Below are 18,305 nucleotides of genomic sequence, written 5' to 3' on the forward strand. Positions count from 1 at the left end.
TCATGAGCCGCTACGAGGATTTGAAACAAATAATTCAGGCTAAAAGTAGCACACTTGTGGCTGCCAAACGGCGCAAGCAAAGTTTGCAGGAGATTGCAGACTCCATGAATGCGTAAGTAAAAAACGTAGGCGCCTATATATATATATATATGCAATAGCGTGCAGAGCTGCACAGCTTTAAAAAGTGTAATGGATACACGGCAGTCATGTACAAAAATAAATCTGGCGCTTCCACATTAATTAATTAATTAATCTAGTTTATTGGATACATAGTCATTAAAATACCAAATTGATCATTGAGTGGCAGCCTTTTTTCCATTATAATATCATCGACCGAGGGTCACAAGTGGACTTTAAGACTAATATTTTTGTAATCCTTTTAATTTCTAGAACTTTTTTTAATTCAAGCTGTAGGCTACATGACATTTTGTTTTCGTTTTTCAGATGTAACCCCGGCGGGTCGAAAAGGACATGGGAACAAGTTAAAGTGAAATATAAGAACATCATTCAATCTGGTAAGTTTCCCTCTTTTGAGATATTAAAAATAGAAATACACGTTTTGTATTGCTTCAATTGGTGTGTGTTTCATAACTGTAAAGGAAAGCGGTCACATTTGTTCACACTACTTGCAGCCAACAAGAAAAAAACGGAGCAGAGGAAGACAGGAGGGGGCCCTCCTCCAAATGGGTTCACCCCTGCCGAGGAGCTGGCCCTCAGAGCCATGTGGGTCGGCCCTTGATGGTAGGGGTGGAAGGGGGGGTCTCTACAGACCCTGGTGGCAGCAGCTCCCACCACCGTTTCATGGGTAAGAGTCAGGGATCTATAAATAGCTGGGATGCTATAAAACACAATGTTATATATCTATTTGTGTGGGAGTAAGTAACATGTTGGCCTATTTTATTGTTCTGCAGATGATGGGGAGAACGTGCAGGTGTTGCTGCCCCACCCCCAAAATGACCAACTACCTAATACAGAGGTAACGTAACCTTTGGTATGTCACCCTATATGGTCACTGAATATGGCTAACATCGACCATTTACATGTCTTGTTTTTTCAGGAGGGCCTGGATGACGATGAGACGCTGTCTGTGTACTCGGAGAGCGCTCTGCCGGTACACTTTAGTATTTTATTACCAATGATATGAAGTTTTCAATTTGCCCTAACACAGATAGAGAGGGTGTGGACACGTTGCTTTAATTGATTCTTTCTGATTACTTGCACATGGTGGTGGGACATGGGACAAATAACTACTCTCTATTGAAAATATATTTGCTTTGCTCAATTTGCAGGAAGAAGGAACTCTTCCTCCCCCGCAGCCTGGGACCTCCAGGGCCTCCACACGACAGGTAATTCATTAAACTAAATGTAAAAGTATAGGCACGTTATAAAATGGTCAGCTTTCTTGCAGTGAGCCATGCTTGAATGTTAAAGCAACATATATGTGTTTCAGGCTGAAGCAGACTCTGTGAGGGCCCTATACAAACGGACCCTAGTGCAAACTGTACAGATGAATGCCCAACGCATAGAACTGAATGCCCTGCTAATAAAAAAGACAAAGTTGGAGGTGCAGAAATTGGACAGAGAAAGACAGGTAATTGTGTAACATTCGATCATTTATTTTCAAGTCAAATGAAAGGTGCATAAGGTGAACTTTATGTTTCAGGATACCTAAAAGACCAATTCTTTTTTTACAGAAAAAGTTAACCAGAAAATATGTTTTTTTCTCTTTTTCCTTCAGGAATGGCTGAGAAAATAAAAACTCCAACATAAATCACTCAAGGCCTCTCTCTCTGTGTGTTATTTTTTTTTTATTGTGCAAATGTCAATGAGATGGCATCGCTGACAGCCCTGCCAGTAGGGTAGTCCAGGGTGATGGGGGTCTACCACATCAGGAGGTTGGGGGTCTGCAGGAGGGGCCCTCTCCTTCCTCATTGTGGCAATGTTGTGCAGCACAACACAGGCCGTAATGATGCGGCATGCTCTTTCAGGGGCCACTCTGAGCCCCGCAGGCAGGTGAATCTGGCCTTCAGTATGCCAAATGTCATTTCGATCTGGACCCTGGTTTTGGCATGGGCCACATTGAAACTGGTTTGTGGCCCTTCACCAGGGTCAGGATACGGGTCATAAGGAATGGCTGGCAGGCATAACCCCTGTCCCCGAGCAGCACTCCACTGAAGAGCCCTGAAGATAAAGGAACATTTCCATAAGTACCACAAAAGGCAGTTTAAGAAGCACAAAACAATAAGAATGTACAGTTGCCATACCCTGCTTGAGTTTGTGACACAGTGAAGACTCTGCGAAGATCCTCGAGTCATGAACTGACCCAGGCCACTTTGCCACAAGGCTGGTGATTATACCCCTGTGGTCACATGTGGCCTGCAAAAGCATTTGGGGTTAAAAAGCCTACTTCCACAAAAAGAGCATCATAGTCTAGACCCTCCAGAAAAACGCGATTCTGCGATCGCAGAATTTACCGCATAATCAGCAAAATGGCGCAGATTTGTAAAAGGCCGCATATTTATCAAAAAGCCGCATAATCCCCGCATTTTTCCACACAAAGTTGAGGGGGAAAAAAGTCAACCCCTCTTGACGTGAAGTGATGTTGACGCGACGTCATCAGCTCGCGCATCACAGAAGGTAAACAACACCGTAGAGTGAACGTGTGGAGCTCACACGAGAGAGAAAACACCAAGATGAAAAAATCTAATCCATCTCATTTACCGACGAACATTTTTGCTAAAGACCGGGCAAAGCAGTACCCCGATGTCTTGCACGAAAGTGGGGGGAAACTATTCTGCACCCCGTGCAACTGTGTTGGAGCATAAGAGAAAATCCACGGTGACGACCCACTTTGATTCATTCAAACATTCGAAAATGCTTTCTGCTGCTGTGGACAAGAAAGCCAAACAACTCACGTTCACCGAGGCATCGACCTCCAAAACCCTTTCGAGGGCTACAAGAAACGAGGTGAGAAGCCTACAAGATTGAAGCTGGTCAGATAACGAACGAGTAAATGAAAACAGAATGAGGCGGAGAAATGTGTGTGTGTGATTAAAATAGCCCAATTGCTTTTACAATAAATAAACATTGAATGTGTTTAATTGAATAGTAAAGGGGTTTAACGTTAGTGGCAGGTTGTGTGTGAGAGAGAATAAATAAATAAGACAGCCCAATATTTTTTCCCCCCGCATATTTCGCAACTTTCCGCACATTTCGCAACTTCCCGCAATTTCACCGCATAAAATCACATAAAACCCTGCATGTTTGATCGCATAATCAAGGATTTTAGCCCGCGTTTTCCTGGAGGGTCTAATAGTCAGTGTAGCATCAGTGTTCATTTGCAATGAGCCCATGTTGTAGATAAAGATAGTCCAAGTGTGAAACATGTACTGTGTGAATATTTAAATGTGAGTTCCTTTAATCACCCAGACTTCAATGTGTGTTCTAGTGAATGTGCAAGATGTACCTGAATGTTGAGGCTGTGGATGGATTTGCGATTGACATAGTCGCCTTCATTTTCTCCCAGGGACGTAGAGATCGGTACGTGTGTGCAGTCAATACAGCCAAGCACCCTGGGAAACCCTATGAAATAGTAGGCTGCATTTATTATAGAACGGTGTACGTCATAGAAACAACATTCACTGTAAAGATATAATCATATACCTGCCATGCTGTAAAATCTCTCTTTGATCGTCTGCGTGGGACATGTGCCAGGAAACACAACAAAGGACTCTACGAGCCCTGTCAGAGCACGTGCGACCTTATGTATAGCACTGCAGACTGTATTTTTGCTGAGATTCTCTGCATCCCCCACGGCATACAGAAAACTGCCAGTTGCAAAGTAGCGCAACGCGATACATACAGTCTGCGGCACTATTGCGGCTTTCACACCAGCGCTTTTCACTTTCTAGCTCCGAGCGGGAGCTTTTCTGGTTCAGCTCCGGTTTCCCTTTTCAGCTCCCGCTCTGTACACCGCCCACTGGCGCCCCAGAGCTGCCCATGCTGCGTCATGACGTCACCGTTTACTGCAACAACAACAATGGCCGATTGTATTGAAGCGCTGTTCGCTTTGGTTATCCTCTTACGGAACCAAATGGAAGGCATCGGACGACTTTACAAGGGACGACCCGAAGGGACGACCTTGATCGATGGAGTTGGCTTCTAGTGGTGCAGTGACGCGTCCTAAAACCCTTTTATAATCTATCGATTAGATTTATGATTCGAAAATTATAAAAGTAGGGTAGACATGTGGAGATTATCCGGCTGAACAAAACAGACCTTTTCCACAGACCTTATTTCCAGCTATTTTCCAAAACCCTGTGGAGAAATCCCACTGCTTTCTGTGGAGGGAACCAGCAGCTTACTTCCTGGTTTTAGGACGCGTCACTGCACCTCTCAATATGATGCCAGCATAAACAAGGTCTTCTGTCGGCTCTGTACATCAATGCCGACCTATGCTGACAAGTGAAGAGTAGACCATATAAAGGTATTGGCGAAATGTCCCAGCAGTTTAGAATAATGAAGGCTCTAATCAAATCAATTACATATAGCCATTACATGTCTAACTCCTAATGACAGGAAGGCAGAAAGTGCATTATACAAATAATAATTCTCATAATAATAGCAGACATTTTTTAACAATGACCACATATCATTATTTTAATAAACCAAATATGAACAATTGAGGAAAATGAGGAAGAACTATGATGATTAAAATGTTGTAGTACAAGTAGTAATGTAGTTAGTGCATAAATTATTGCAACAAATGTGTTAATTTTCTTCATTATTAGTCGATTTTTTTTTTGGTGGACGAATGCTCCGGGCCAGTGGTTACAATGATGGGGCCAGTGACAATACCATTTTACCCTTACTGTCTACCCCTGACTGACTTATGTGGTTTATGGCTGAACTTAACGTATACGTTTAAGAAACACTATTGCTATTCAGCCATTTGTAAAACGACTGGTGTTGACGTTAGTGCTACACTTTTCAGTCATGTTGATTGACCAGCGTAATTGAACCAAACAGCCTTTGTGCCCCGTCATGTGGCCTTTGTGCCCTGTCATGTGGCCTTTGTGCCCTTAAAAAAAATGTGAACGGGAAGGCCAAATGGCCTTGTCCCTAAAATGACGAAATTCCAAGCCTGATCCTTAGTTACATGTAATCGGATTAGTTTTACTTTTTTTAATAAAAGGGAAACGAAGGATTACAATCTTATTCAAAACGAGAGCCAACCTGCCACAGAAATGAGAACGTGGGGCACTGGCTGAATAAGAGGCTTGGATCCTACTGCCGGGGACCGGCTGTAAGATTGAGTGCTCAGGCCATCCTTGTTCACCACCGAGGCAGGCCAACTCTCACCTTAGGCCCCAAGAAAAATGTAATTACGTTGAGTGATAGCTATCACAGTAGTGTTTTCACTATCACTCATATATAACAATTCTAATACATATCTTCAGTAGTAAACCCAGGAGTCTTTGATTGTTTTGACGTGTTATAAGGGCTATTTCGCACAATAGGTGTGCCTTGAGATCTTTACTTGTCCTTTGATCGTTTGGGAACCACTGCTCTAAGGTACATTTAGAACAGATACAAAATGTGCGATTAACTATGGACAATCATGCGATTAATCGCGATTAAATATTTTAATCGACTGACAGCCCTAGTTTTTACTATCGCTCACATTTAACAATTCTAATACACATCTTCAGTAGTAAACCCAGGAGTCTTTGATTGTTTCAGCTTATTATAACTAAGCAATCTCACCCCAGGATAGCCCCGCAAGGTGATCAAATCCAAGCAGTGTGTATTATAGGAACATGTAGCTGTGCGTGTGAGGATCAGCATTCAGGAGGATATTCAGCTATACGCGTGTACACGTGAGCAAGAGAGATGCATTCGCTGCGCGGCATCAGGACAGAGTGAGCTGGAAAGGGCTTCCACACGCTGTTTATATAGAGGTGGAGGAGGGGCTTATTTCCCATGTAACTTTCGTGACACCTCCGTATGTCACGGTGAGCAGGTGAGTATCCATTGGTGTTTTCTTAATCCTGTTTTTTACCTTTGTAACCCCAATAAAATGTTCATTCCAAATTGTTATGTTGTCTCCATATTTATTTATAATTCACGTGTTCTCTTAATTTCGGTGGACTAAGGATTGCACCACTGCTTTTTGCAGATGATGTGGTTCTGATGGCTTCATCGGTCTGCGACCTTCAGCACTCACTGGATCGGTTCGCAACCGAGTGTGAAGCGGCTGGGATGAGGATCAGCACCTCCAAATCTGAGGCCATGGTTCTCAGCAGGAAACCGATGGACTGTCCACTCCAAGTAGGGAATGAGTCCTTACCCCAAGTGAAGGAGTTCAAGTATCTCGGGGTCTTGTTCTCGAGTGAGGGATCAATGGAGCATGAGATGGGCCGGAGAATCGGAGCAGCGGGAGCGGTATTGCAGTCGCTTTACCGCACCGTTGTGACGAAAAGGGAGCTGAGCCGGAAGGCAAAGCTCTCTGTCTACCGGGCCATTTTCGTTCCTACCCTCACCTATGGTCATGAAGGATGGGTCATGACCGAAAGAACGAGATCGCGGATACAAGCGGCCGAGATGGGTTTCCTCCGCCGGGTGGCTGGTGTCTCCCTTAGAGATAAGGTGAGAAGTTCGGTCATCAGGGAGGGACTCGGAGTTGAGCCGCTCCTCCTTCGCGTCGAAAGAAGCCAGTTGAGGTGGTTCGGGCACCTAGTTAGGATGCCACCTGGGCGCCTCCCTAGGGAGGTGTTCCAGGCACGTCCAGCTGGGAAGAGACCAAGGGGTAGACCTAGGACCAGGTGGAGGGATTATATCTCTTCGCTGGCCTGGGAGCGCCTTGGGATCCCCCAGTCAGAGCTGGTTGATGTCGCCAGGGAAAAGAAAGTTTGGGGCTCTCTGCTGGAACTGCTACCCCCGCGACCCGACCACGGATAAGCGGGAGAAGATGGATGGATGGATGGTGTTCTCTTAATTAATTTAAAGTGGGCCGCTATTTTAGTTTTAAGGCATGAGGAGGAGTAAGCACGTGGGCGTCCATTTTAGGTTACAACCTGGAAAGGGTTTACGTTAGGATTAGAATTATAGTGAGGGGGAGAGAGTATCAGGCAGTGAATTGTAAGGGGCCACCAGAGAGAGCAAACCTGCCACAGAAATGAGAACATGGGGCACTCGCTGAGTCAGGGAAGAAAGGCTTTGAATCCTGCTGCCAAGACGGCTACAGGACTGAATGCACTGGCCATCCTTGCTCTCCACCGAGGCAGATCCAACTCCCAACTTAGACCCCAAGAACAATGAAAAGACTTTGAATGATAGCTATCATAGTAGTGTTTTCACTATCACTCACATTTAACAATTCTAATACACATCTTCAGTAGTAAACCCAGGAGTCTATGATTGTTTCAGCTTATTATAACTAAACAATCTCACCCCAGGATAGCCCTGCAAGGTGATCAAATCCAAACAGTGTGTATTATAGGAACATGTAGCTGTGCGTGTGAGGATCAGCATTCAGGAGGATATGCAGCTATACGCGTGTACAGGTGAGCAAGAGAGATGCATTCGCTGCGCGGCATCAGGACAGAGTGAGCCAGAAAGGGCTTCCACACGCTGTTTATATAGAGGTGGAGGAGGGGCTTATTTCCCATGTAACTTTCGTGACACCTCCGTAGCAGGTGAGTATCCATTGGTGTTTTCTTAATCCTGTTTTTTACCTTTGTAACCCCAATAAAAAGTTCATTCCAAATTGTTATGTTGTCTCCATATTTATTTACAATTCACGTGTTCTCTTAATTAATTTAAAGTGGGCCGCTATTTTAGTTTTAAGGCATGAGGAGGAGTAAGCACGTGGGCGTCCATTTTAGGTTACAACCTGGAAAGGGTTTACATTAGGATTATAGTGAGGGAGAGAGTATCAGGCAGTGAATTATAAGGGGCCACCAGAGAGAGCGAACCTGCCACAGAAATGAGAACATGGGGCACTCGCTGAGTCAGGGAAGAAAGGGTTTGAATCCTGCTGCCAAGACGGCTACAGGACTGAATGCACTGGCCATGCTTGCTCTCCACCGAGGCAGATCCAACTCCCACAATTAAATGACGTTGAGTGATAGCTATCATAGTAGTGTTTTTACTAGGGCTGTCAAGTTAACGCGTTAATAACTAAAGCAAACAGATATTGTTCTAAACTGTATTAAAGTAAACATGTAAGTAAGTAAACAGTAAACATGTATTATTTGGGACTGTTTTTAAGTAATCCTATATATATAAACCTTCTCACATACACTTTCCCAGACACCCTGACACACACACACACACACACACACACACACACACACACACACACACACACACACACACACACACACACACACACACACACACACACAATACACTCCCTGACCAAGATACCAACACACACACACACACACACACACACACACACACACACACACACACACACTTTCCCAGACACGCGGTGGGATTACCTTCTCTACTCTGCTGTGCTGCTATAGCTGAGGCCTGGATCCACCTTGCTCCGGGAACAGCGTGGATACTGTTGTGCTGGACTGGGAGAATGGCGGGTGTCGTGTTTCTGCTGTGCCTTTTCTTGGCTGTGCTGGACAAGGAGAAGATCGCTAGTCGTCCTGAACAATCTACTGGATTCGGGTATGTTCTGCCGCCCGCAGTGGACATCCCCTGTACAGTTTCGGAGGTGTTGCACAAACAATTGCTGGTTGCACTGTCACGGACATTCATTTCGGAAAATGTTTGTCTTTCTCACATGCCTGCCACGATGGTCCTTCAGAATTGTTTTTTAAATTCTAATCTCACTTTCGCGAAGTTTGCTGGTGACTCTAGAACAGCTGACAATGTATGTGTGTTGATTAAGAGGAAAAGGTGCTTGGTATTTTTATTGTTGTTACTATCAGGAAATGTACAGCCAAATCCAGGTCCACCGAGCAGTATTAGTCAAATAGCTACTCCTGCTGATTTTATATCTAGATCTGGGCTAGGTTTAATTCATTTAAATGTGCGTAGTCTGTTACCTAAATTAGATTTTGTCCGTATTTGGGCGAGTTCGACTGATGCTGATGTCATTGTCTTATCAGAAACGTGGCTAGATAAATCCATTTTGGCCTCTGACATTTACTTAAATGGTTACAGTGTATATCGTACTGACCGGCCTAAAAAAGGTGGTGGCGTTGCCATTTATGTGAAAAATAAGTTTTGTGTAACTAATATGGTTTCCAAATCTGTTAGTAAACAGCTAGAATTTTTAGAATATTGAGGTAACAAAGGGTCAACAGCTCATGGTGGTGGGCTGCTACAGGGCCCCTTCGGCTGTCAAGGACTCTTTATCGTCATTGGCAAAACTGTTATCACAACTTTCCTACAAGGAAATAGTGCTGCTTGGTGATTTTAATTGGGACTGGTTAACTTCTGTGTCAGAGGATTTTAAAAACCTGTGTACCTCATTGAATTTTACCCAGATTATAGACAGTCCTACTCGCCCAAATATTAAGTCCCCAAATAAATCCTCCTTAATTGATCTAATTTTAACAAATGTTCCACATACATACTCATCTGTGGGAGTATTTGCTAATGATGTGAGTGACCACTGTGTTGTAGCCACAATTAGGGACACTAAGGTCCAAAAGGTTAAACCACGTATCATCACAAAGAGACAAAAAACACTTTGTGGAGCAGGGTTTTTTACATGATCTGTTTGATTTTGATTGGGGTAGAATCAATTTGTGTGCTGATGTAGAAACTGCATGGTCTTATTTTTATCTTGGTTTTATGAAAATTATAGATAGAGATGCACCTCTGCGTAAATTTAGAGTGAAGGGACGAAACAATCCCTGGTTTTCTGCTGAGCTGTCCAGTCTCCTTCATGAGAGAAATAATGCTTGGGCTAAGGCTAGGAAATCAGGCTCAGAGGTAGAATGGCTACATTTTAGGCAGCTAAGAAATAGCTTCACATCTCAAATAAAAAGTGCTAAATCAATGTACTATTTGTCGGTTACCACAGAAAACCTGAATAATCCTAGGAAATTTTGGAAAGCCATAAAATCGATTTCCACTGGTGATATCCCAAATGAGCTACCTCCGTGCCTTACCACAGCATCTGACACTATATCAGACAGGGCTACTATGCTAAATTGCTTTAATGAGCATTTTGTGTCTTGTGGCTCTCTGTTTGGCTGTGTGGCTCCTGTGAACGCTCCAATCCTTGACTCTGAACAATGTGGTCTGGAAAACCCTTTCAGTTTTACTCCTTTAACTATTGGTATTGTTCATGAAGCATTATCCAAGTTAGATCCTAGGAAACCGGCTGGCCCGGACAACGTAGAACCTTTCTTTTTAAAGATAGCTGCAGATTTTATTGCTCCACCTCTTACTTCTCTTTTTAACCTCTCCCTCAGCACGAACACAATTCCAAAAGTATGGAAGTCTGCTTATGTCTTGCCTTTACTGAAAGGAGGGGAGGCAACTATTTTAAATAACTATAGGCCAATCTCTAAATTGTCAGTTCTGGCTAAGGTGCTCGAACGCTTAGTGAGTGAACAAGTAAAGGAGTTTTTATGTATAAATGATATCCTGTCTAAACATCAGTCAGGATTCAGAAAGAAACACAGCACCATCACTGCGACAATGAAAGTGGTAAATGACATTACTACTATTTTAGATAATAAGCAGAGTTGTGCAGCTCTGTTTATTGCCTTTCCAAAGCATTTGACACCGTTGATCATCGCATTTTAAAGCAGAGGCTACTCAGTATTGGCATATCCAGCAATGCAGTGGGGTGGTTTGTGAACTACCTCTCTGAAAGGTCCCAATGTGTTCATTTTGATGGATTGTCTTCTGAATGGTTAAACATTTCTAATGGTGTACCACAAGGTTCTGTTTTAGGACCACTTTTATTCTCCATATATATTAACAGTGTAGGTGATAATGTGGATGAAGCTACTTTACATTTTTATGCAGATGATACTGTGATGTATTGTGCAGGTCCCTCCATTAAAGAGGCTGTGAAATTACAAGCTGTTTTTAACACTATTCAGACTCAGCTCTCTGAATTAAAGCTTCTTTTAAATGTGGATAAAACCAAGGTAATGCTCTTTTCAAAAGCTAAAAAGACACCAGAGCCTGTTTTAGATATTGTAACTACGCAAGGAACAAAACTTGAAGTTGTTGCCTGTTACAAATACCTTGGTATCTGGCTTGATGATTGTCTCTCTTTTAAACTTCATGTCAATAACCTGCTTAAAAAACTGAGGGTTAGGCTAGGTTTCTTTTTCAGAAACAAGTCCTGTTTCTTGCTTGAGGCCAGGAAAAGGCTAGTCACTGTGACCTTTTTACCTGTGCTGGACTATGGGGATCTGGTCTATATGAATGCACCTGCCAATTACCTGAGCAAATTGGATGCTGCGTATCACAGTGCTCTGAGATTTGTCACAAATTGTAAAGCGCTTACACATCACTGTACACTGTATACCAAGGCAGGTTTACCATCACTCTCTGTACGGAGGCTCAGTCATTGGTACACATTTATCTATAAAGCTTTGTTGGGTAAACTCCCGTATTATATCTGCTCTCTGATAACACAGAGAGTTGCAAGCAGCTATTGTCTGAGGTCACATGATGTAGTCTTGTTAGTTGTGCCAAGAGCAAGGACTGTCTTAGGTAAGACAGCTTTTATGTGCGCAGCTCCACTTGCTTGGAACAATCTTCAGCAAGAATTGAAACTGAGCAATCTCATTCCTCTGCATGTTTTTAAAGCTAGGCTAAATGAAATGCTTGCTGATACAATGGGCACTTGTAAATGTCTATAACTATGTATCCTGTAAATATAATGTATAATGTCCTTTATTGTTTTATGTTTCATGTGGAACCTATATGCTGCAGGTCTCCCTTGAAAAAGAGATCTATGATCTCAATGGAACCAATCTGGTTAAATAAAGGTTTGAAATGAAATGACACACACACAATACACTCCCTGACCAAGATATCAACACACACACACGTCCTTTTCAAGGTTATTTTTGGGGCCAATATAATCTCAAATACTAATATATCTTTGTACAATGTTTGATTGTTTGAGAAAGAATAGTTTGTGTGAAACCTTCCCTGGGAAATTAAAGGAGTAGAATCCAGTGGAAGTGTTACGGTAGAGCGAAGGAAGCAGGTAGGACCCAAATACAGATTAAAGTCAAAATAATTCCTTTATTTCAAGGCTATGCTGACAAATACAGAACAGAACACTCACCGAGGACAAGCCAATACACAAGACAACCCGACAAAGAGAGACAGAAAACACAGAACTTAAATACACCCAGGACTAATCACATAAACACGAGACAGGTGAGGAGGGAGGAGAAAACACATAGGTACCAGGTGAACACAATTGGGTAATCAGAGAGGGAAACCGACAGAAAGCAAACAGGCAGGAAACGGGGGTGAACACTTTACAAAATAAAATAGGAAACCCAAAGATAGAAAAGGACACGAAAAATACTAACACAGACAAATCCTAACAGTACCCCCCCCCCCTCAAGGGACGGATCCCAGACATCCCAAAACAAAATCCAAAAACTCAAGCAGGGTGGGTGGAGGGGGTCCGGAGGAGGGACGCATCACTAAGCCACCAGGGTGGGAGGAGGGGGTCAGGAGGACGGGACTGAACTGACCGCCCAGGGGCAAGGCAGAGGACCAGGAAGGGGTCTCGGGCGGACGGCCCGGGGGTAAGGCGGAGTCCAAAAAGGGGGACTCGGGCGGACGGCCCGGGGGCAAGACAGAGTCCAAGGTGGGGACCATGGAGGGGCGAAGGCAGCGGCAGGAAGAGTCAGGGGGCCGGGCCCGAGGGCGAGGACCGCTGCACTCAGGGGGCCGGGCTCGAGGGCGAAGACCAGACAGCTCCGCAGGCCGGGCAGGAAGGCGCTGACGGGACAGTGCCGGAGGCCGGGCAGGACCCGGTGTCGGAGCTGGTGGGACAGGCCTCGGCAGGATCCCCCACGGAAGAGGACCAGGACACGGGATTGGCAGGACCCCCGGCAGGAGAGCAGTCGGCGGGGCTTCCAACAGCACAGGACAAAGGGTTGGCAGGACCCCCGGCAGGAGAGCAGACGGCGGGACCCCCAACGGGACAGGACAAAGGGTTGGCAGGACCCCCGGCAGGAGAGTAGTCGGCGGGACCTCCAACGAGACAGGACAAGGAGCTGGCAGGACCCCCGGCAGGAGAGTAGACGGCGGGACCCCCAACGGGACAGGACAAAGGGTTGGCAGGACCCCCGGCAGGAGAGTAGTCGGTGGGACCCCCAACAGGACAGGACAAAGGGTTGGCAGGACCCCCGGCAGGAGAGCAGACGGCGGGACCCCCAACGGGACAGGACAAAGGGCCGGCAGGACCCCCGGCAGGAGAGCAGTCGGCGGGGCCTCCAACGGCACAGGACAAAGGGTTGGCAGGACCCCCGGCAGGAGAGTAGTCGGCGGGACCTCCAACGAGACAGGACAAGGAGCTGGCAGGACCCCCGGCAGGAGAGTAGACGGCGGGACCCCCAACGGCACAGGACTAAGAGTTGGCAGGACCCCCGGCAGGAGAGTAGGCGGCGGGACCTCCAACGGGACAGGACACAGGGTTGGCAGGACCCCCGGCAGGAGAGCAGTCGGCGGGACCTCCAACGGCACAGGACATGGGGTTGGCAGGACCCCCGGCAGAAGAGTAGTCTGCGGGACCTCCAACGGCACAGGACCTGGGGTTGGCAGGACCCCCGGCAGAAGAGTAGTCTGCGGGACCTCCAACAGCACTTCAGTAGGGACTTTAGATGGGACTAGAGAGGGGACTAGAGAAGGGACCAGAGGAGGAACTAGAGAACGAAACTCGAGAGGAGACTCGAGAGGGGAACTAGAGAGGGGACTTGAGGAGGGACTAGAGGAGGGACTAAAGGAGGGAACTGGAGAGGGGACTCCAGAGGGGACTAGAGGAGAGACTAGAGGAGGGACTAGAGAAGGGAACTTGAGAGGGGACTCGAGAGGCGAACTAGAGAGGGGACTCGAGGAGGGACTAGAGGAGGGACCAGTGGAGGGACTAAAGGAGGGAACTGGAGAGGGGACTTGAGGGGGAACTGGAGATGGGACTGTGGCAGCTGGGGCCACATCTGGGTCTGGCACCAAGGCTGCTGGGACCGGGACTGGGGCCGGAATTGAAGCCAGAATCCTGGCAGAAAGGTCCGGTTCTGGAGCCGGAAACATGGCTGTAAAGTCCGGTTCCGGAGCAGGGACCGTGGCTGCTGGGACCGGCACTGGAGCCGGAACCATGGCTGCAGGGCAGGGAACCGGAACACGGATCCATGGCTGTGTGGGGTGGTACTGGAGCACGGTACCATGGCTATGTGGGATGGTACTGGGGCACGGAACCATGGCTGCTGGGGCCAGAACTGGGTCCGTAACCATGGCTGCTGGGGGCTGAACTGGTTCTGGAACCCTGGCTCTTTGGGCTCGTGCTGCCAACCTGGCCTTGCGACCCCTTCCTTTAGGAGCCGTTTGGAGGCTCCGTGGACCTCCAAAGGCCAGACGAGTACCAGCGAATGGCTCCTGGACAGTAGCAAACACTGGGTGAGACGCAGGGGCTGACGCCAGACGGACCACACCAATGCGTGTGGTATCAAAACAGGAGTTGGGAGACCTGGGTCTGTCAGGACTGGGAAAACAAATTGTGAGGTTAATCCAAAAGCCTGGCAGGTAAGAATTTCACCAAACTTTGATTCCTCAGTGTAAGGTGGACTGCTTCTGCCAGAGCAGCATCTCGCTGCTGAACCCTGACCGCTCCTATCCATTGATGAGAGCAGGTAGCCAAAGAAAACGTAAAATCCAATAATTCCTGCTCAAAAGGATCTGCTGGGCCCATATTTAAGGTCGGGTTGTAAAGTTACGGTAGAGCAAAGGAAGCAGGTAGGACCCAAATGCAGATTAAAGTCAAAATAATTCCTTTATTTCAAGGCTATGCTGACAAATACAGAACAGAACACTCACGAGGACAAGCCAATACACAAGACAACCCGACAAAGAGAGACAGAAAACACAGAACTTAAATACACCCAGGACTAATCACATAAACACGAGACAGGTGAGGAGGGAGGAGAAAACACATAGGTACCAGGTGAACACAATTGGGTAATCAGAGAGGGAAACCGACAGAAAGCAAACAGGCAGGAAACGGGGGTGAACACTTTACAAAATAAAATAGGAAACCCAAAGATAGAAAAGGACACGAAAAATACTAACACAGACAAATCCTAACAGGAAGATAAGCAGTGACTCTCCACCCCAAAATGTCCATATATACTGTTGCTTATTCATGCACGGTGCCCCCTGTTTCTGTTGGCTGGTCCCGATACCTGTATCGCACGGCAGTGGAGCGGGGAGCCCGGAGTGCTCTGTTACAGGGCACTCTGTATTTTCGTATTGTGTTTTTTACCATTAAAATCAGATTATTGTTATAACTTTTATGCCGGTGTTTTGAACTCCTTCTCTTATTAATCTGACCAGGCTCATCTAACGGACGGCGCGGAGTGGAGCTGGGCTTTAAGCCACCACAACTGTTTCTGCTCCTACAAAACAGAGAAAGATAGTGAGTACAAAATAAATAGGCGGATAAAAAGTAGGAACAGCCCAATAGCCTAGTAAATCAAAAAGTAACCTGCTAAGGCGAGCAATGCAACGCATGGGATCACTAGGACATGCTTATATATCAACTCTCCGTAACAGCCGACCGGAAAGCTGTATTTTGAACCTTACTCCGTTTTTACCAGGTACCATGACTGGAATTAATATTAGAAACCAATTAACAGTTGAGCAGCAATAGCAATATGTAACTGTTACCTCCTGACGAGTAATTTGTAACATTGTCTCTTATGTCTTATTTTTGGAGCACAATGCTCGTAAACTACAAAAGAATATACTCAGTGTCCACTTGCCGGTCGGCTTAATTAGCCAGCAGCTTAGTTCACTCACCGGCTAGTCCAACACATCTAGTTTTCAGCAGGTTGACGGCGCTTCAAAAAAGCAGCAACTTCAGCCGGAGAGAATTTGTGCCTCGTTCCGTCCACAACAACCCGGAATTTAGTGGGGACGAGGAGGCTGTAAGCGAGTCCGGCGTTTCTCAGCGAGGATTTGATGGGGGCTCTAAATGCGGCTCTCTTCCTGGCTACTTCTGCACTGTAATCCGCATATATGTGGATCTCTGCGCCTCTGTACATCAGGGGACCCTTCTCCCGTGCAAGCTGCATTATTCGTTGTTTCATCTGGAAGTGGTGAAGGGACGCGGTGCGCCGTCTTGTCTCCTCACCAAGTCAAAGTCACTCTTAGAAGCAGGCCTTGCAAGTTTAGATGGGAAATTAGTATGACAAATAAATGTTAAATGGTGAAGCGATCAGCACCACGGAGGAAAGCAGCAGAAAGTCACCTGGAGATAAAGAGAGCGGGGCTGCGTTGCGTGCATGGCTTCCTTCTGCAGGTAATGGGGAGACGCGCTCTGGCGGCGGTCTCGCTTAGGATCCGAAAATACAATTTCAATATTTTTGCACACTTATTCCACTTATTCCTAGTGTGCTGTTATGCTGTGTTCGTTATTCTCGCGTCCAGGTAAAAAGCTTAAAAAAGGAGACTAAATGGAGTCTCTGAGAAGGTTCAAAATTGGTACTTTAATTAATAAAAAGCGCGGTAATGTTACAAGCAGGATATTGTTCAGTCAGGAGAGAAAGTCTGCAGCTTCCTCTCCCAGGTGCTGGCCGTGCAGAAGAGAGCCTCCAAGCATTCGTCTTTCCCGCTTGCTGGCTGTTCGCTCCTCCTCTCTGGGAGCTGTAGTGACGTAGGGGACTTCCCCCCTCGTTCGTGTCCGATATCGCGTTAAACAGAGGATTTCGACATTTTATATTCATTGCTTACTTCCACATGCCTTTTCTCCTCCTTATCTCTTTCATAACTTTATATGTAATACATGTTAACGGCGTCAATAGCCACTTTAATGATACTAATGGGCTGTAGTCCCGGATGTCGTCATGACGGATTTTCAGAATAAAAGCTTGGTATTGAGAACTTCCGGGTTTTTCCAGAATAAAATAGCATTTAAACTGACGGTATGTTTAAGGTACATTATGCCATAAAACATTGATTTTAATTTCTAACAGTCCCTCCTTATACACCTAAAAGGTGTGTATAATACTGAAATCAATGAGTTCTTCATCTGAACTCTGCATAGTACATAACTCATATTAAAAACATACAATCAAAATGGAATGGTTCAATAGCCTCAACTTTACAAAAATACAAAAAATACTTTGACTGTGCTTAAACATAAAAGTTTTCCCTTGTGCATAACTTCTAGTGTTAACATTTAATATCATTCTTCAAAATGGCAGCAATGGCTCGGCATCAGAACATTTCTTCCTCCCTCCTTTCACAGAAACCTTTCCCATACCACGCTCAGTGTTAAGGCACTTGTTTTTACAAAGTGAAAAGAAATAAACCATTTTAAAATAGCAATGATTTATAAAACATGAGATCTACCATATTAGAATAGTGAACAAATAATAAAGAATAAATAAACTATCTTAGAATAAATGGATTCACTCCATTTTAGCATTTTAGTTTGATCACTTCTTCACATGATTTCATAATTTAAAGTATCACATCAGCTGGACATTCATTGAACAATCTCATCATTTTCATCAATATCTGTATATGGGTCGTCTTGTTCTGCTAGCATTTGTAACCGTCTCCTCATGAGAAATGTACCCTCCCTCCTTTCATACCATTTAAGGTATGAAAGTAATATGTTCTCTAGAAGAGGCCGTTGTGATCAATCGGTACGTTAGGACATGGAAATGCAACATCTAGGCCTCCCCTGGGCCCCCTATGCTATCCTTGTGCACTGTGGAGCCTAAACTCCCCCTGGGACTGGTCTCTTAGCCCTACTGGCTTTGGGGGGTTTCGCCATGTTGATTAACTGCATAAAAAACATCACTGGCTGTGCTAGTGCACAGGTCCCAGTCCAATCCTGTGACAAGACTGAGTACAAGGTTTTAGTTCCATGATACCACCAAACATCTACTCTGGGGTACGGCATTCTAGACAGTCATTTCTGGGAGAAGATTTTGGTCAGTTACAACAGTTGTAGAGTTTCATCACTTGAAAGTTCCCACTTCAGTAGCTTTGGGTGGTCTGTTCTAATGATGTGATAAAATCCCTGAAATGGTGTGAAAACCAGTGGAATATCACCAACG

The 18,305-nt window shown here is 45.5% G+C and overlaps 1 pseudogene; it reads right to left on the reverse strand.

Annotated features, from left to right (window-relative positions):
• Positions 1-1,808: 1,808 nt before the first annotated feature.
• On the reverse strand, positions 1,809-18,019 carry LOC117463534 (putative nuclease HARBI1; annotated as a pseudogene).
• Positions 18,020-18,305: the final 286 nt, after the last annotated feature.

This window comes from Pseudochaenichthys georgianus, chromosome 18 (genome assembly GCF_902827115.2).
Source record: "Pseudochaenichthys georgianus chromosome 18, fPseGeo1.2, whole genome shotgun sequence".
NCBI classification, from domain to species: domain Eukaryota; kingdom Metazoa; phylum Chordata; class Actinopteri; order Perciformes; family Channichthyidae; genus Pseudochaenichthys; species Pseudochaenichthys georgianus.